At 42.0% G+C, this 2,340-nt stretch overlaps 1 protein-coding gene across 1 annotated transcript in view; it reads right to left on the minus strand.

Annotated features, from left to right (window-relative positions):
- The window catches only part of RBBP8 (retinoblastoma binding protein 8), a 104,747-nt gene that overhangs the window by 34,467 nt on the left and 67,940 nt on the right, over positions 1-2,340 (minus strand). The window lies entirely within an intron of this gene.

Raw genomic sequence — 2,340 nt, forward strand, 5'->3', positions numbered from 1 at the left:
TCTCGGCCAGGCGCGGTGGCTCACGCCTGTAATCCCAGCACTTTGGGAGGCCGAGACGGGCGGATCACGAGGTCAGGAGATCGAGGCCATCCTGGCTAATACGGTGAAATCCCGTCTCTATGAAAAATACAAAAAAAAAATTAGCCGGGCATGGTGGCGGGCGCCTGTAGTCCCAGCTACATATGAGGCTGAGGCAGGAGAATGGCATGAACCCGGGAGGCAGAGCCTGCAGTGACTGGAGATCGCGCTACTGCACTCCAGCCTGGGCAACAGAGCGAGACTCCGTCTCAAAAAAAAAAAAAAAAAAAGAACTCTCCCAGCTCAATGAAAAGACAAATATCCCAATTAAAGATGGGCAAAGGATCTAAACAGACAGTTCTCCAAAGAAGATACACAAATTGCCAATAAACATGAAAGGATGCTCAACATCATTAGCCATCGAGGAAATGCAAACCAAAACCACGAGATGGCAAAAATCAAAAAGCTATAACAAGTGCTAGTGAGGATGTGGAGATACTGAAACCCTCACATACTGCTGGTGGAAATGTGAAATGGTGTAGCTGCTTTGGAAAATAGGCAGTCCTTCAAAAGGTAAAATGTAGAATTGGTATATGGTCCAACAGTTCCATTCCTAGGTATAATCCAAGAAAAATGAAAACATCATCCACACAAAAACCTGTATGCAAATGTTCATAGCAGCATAGTTCATAACAGCAAAAAAGCGGCAACTTAAATGTCAACTAATAAATGCCTAAAATATGGTATACTTATATAATAAAAAAAAAGTTATCCAATAAAAAGAAATAAAATGTTGATATATGCTGTAACAGATAACTGAAAACATCATGCCAAGGGAAAGAAGTAACAAAAGATCATATATTAAATGATTCCATTTATATGAAAACTCCAGAATAGGCAAGTCTACAAGAGAGAAAGTAGATTCACGGTGCCTAGGACTGCGGAGGGGATATGGGAAAGGAAAGTGATGAAAATGTTCTAAACCTAGACTACAGTGATGGTTGTACAACTCTGTGGGTATATCAAACCACGGAATTCAACATTTTAGTGGGTGATTTTTATGGTATGTGATTTGTATTTCAATTAAAATTTTTTTAAAATTGAAAACTATAACATTGTCTGGTGGGGTTTTCAATGTATGTAGATATAATACACAGGAACTACATAAAGTGTAGTTACAGAACATGAAGTGGTACATTAACTCCAAGTAGACTGTAAAATGCTAAGTAGGTATACTGTAATCCCTAGAACAACCATGAAAAAAATAAAAACAAAAAGCTCAAAAAAATCATGAATGATAGTGAAAAAAATGTTTTCATATAGAGACTAAAACACTTACTAGAAAAACAACTAATGATTGTGTTTCAGGAAAAAGGGAAAATAAACCCAGAATAAAGGAATAACTTGCCAATTAAGAATACAAGAAAAAATACTGAACTTGAACTATAGAAATGTTTGGTGGCTGAAAAAAAGAATGAATTACTTTTTTAAAGATAGCAGGCTGGGCGTGGGTGGTTCACACCTGTAATCCCAGCACTTTGGGAGGCCAAGGCAGGCAGATGGCTTGAGACCAACAGTTCGAGACCAACCTGGGCAACATGGTGAAACCCTGTCTCTTCAAAAAATAAAAAAATCAGTTGGGTGTGGTGGTGCGTGCTTGTAGTCCGAGCTGTCCAGGAGGCTGAGATGGGAGGATCCACCTGAGCCTTGGAGGTCAATGCTGCAAGTGAGCCGTGATCATGCCACTGCACACCAGTCTGGGTGACAAAGTGAGACCCTGTCTCAAATAATAATAATAACATTAATAAAAGATAGCAAAATTATGAAAAGATACCTATACATCTTAGGGCAAACAATTTTTTTTTTTGAGACGGAGTCTCGCTCTGTCACCCAGGCTAGAGTGCAGTGCAGTAGCACCATCTCGGCTCACTGCAAGCTCCGCCTCCTGGGTTCACGCCATTCTCCTGCCTCAGCCTGCCAAGTAGCTGGGACTACAGGTGCCTGCCACCACGCCTGGCTTATTTTTTGTATTTTTAGGAGATGGCGTTTCACCGTGTTAGCCAGGATGGTCTCGCTCTCCTGACCTCGTGATCTGCCTGCCACGGCCTCCCAAAGTGCTGGGATTACAGGTGTGAGCGACCATGCCAGGTCAACAATGTTTTTAAAGGAGTTTAAAAACATATGTAAGTGGCTGGGCGCGGTGGCTCAGGCCTGTAATCTCAGCACTTTGGGAGGCTGAAGGCAGCAGATCACGAGGTCGGGGGAGCCAGACCATCCTGGCTAACACAGTGAAACCCCGTCTCTACTAAAAATACCAAAAAA

Source organism: Mandrillus leucophaeus, unplaced genomic scaffold, assembly GCF_000951045.1.
Source record: "Mandrillus leucophaeus isolate KB7577 unplaced genomic scaffold, Mleu.le_1.0 Scaffold322, whole genome shotgun sequence".
NCBI lineage: Eukaryota > Metazoa > Chordata > Mammalia > Primates > Cercopithecidae > Mandrillus > Mandrillus leucophaeus.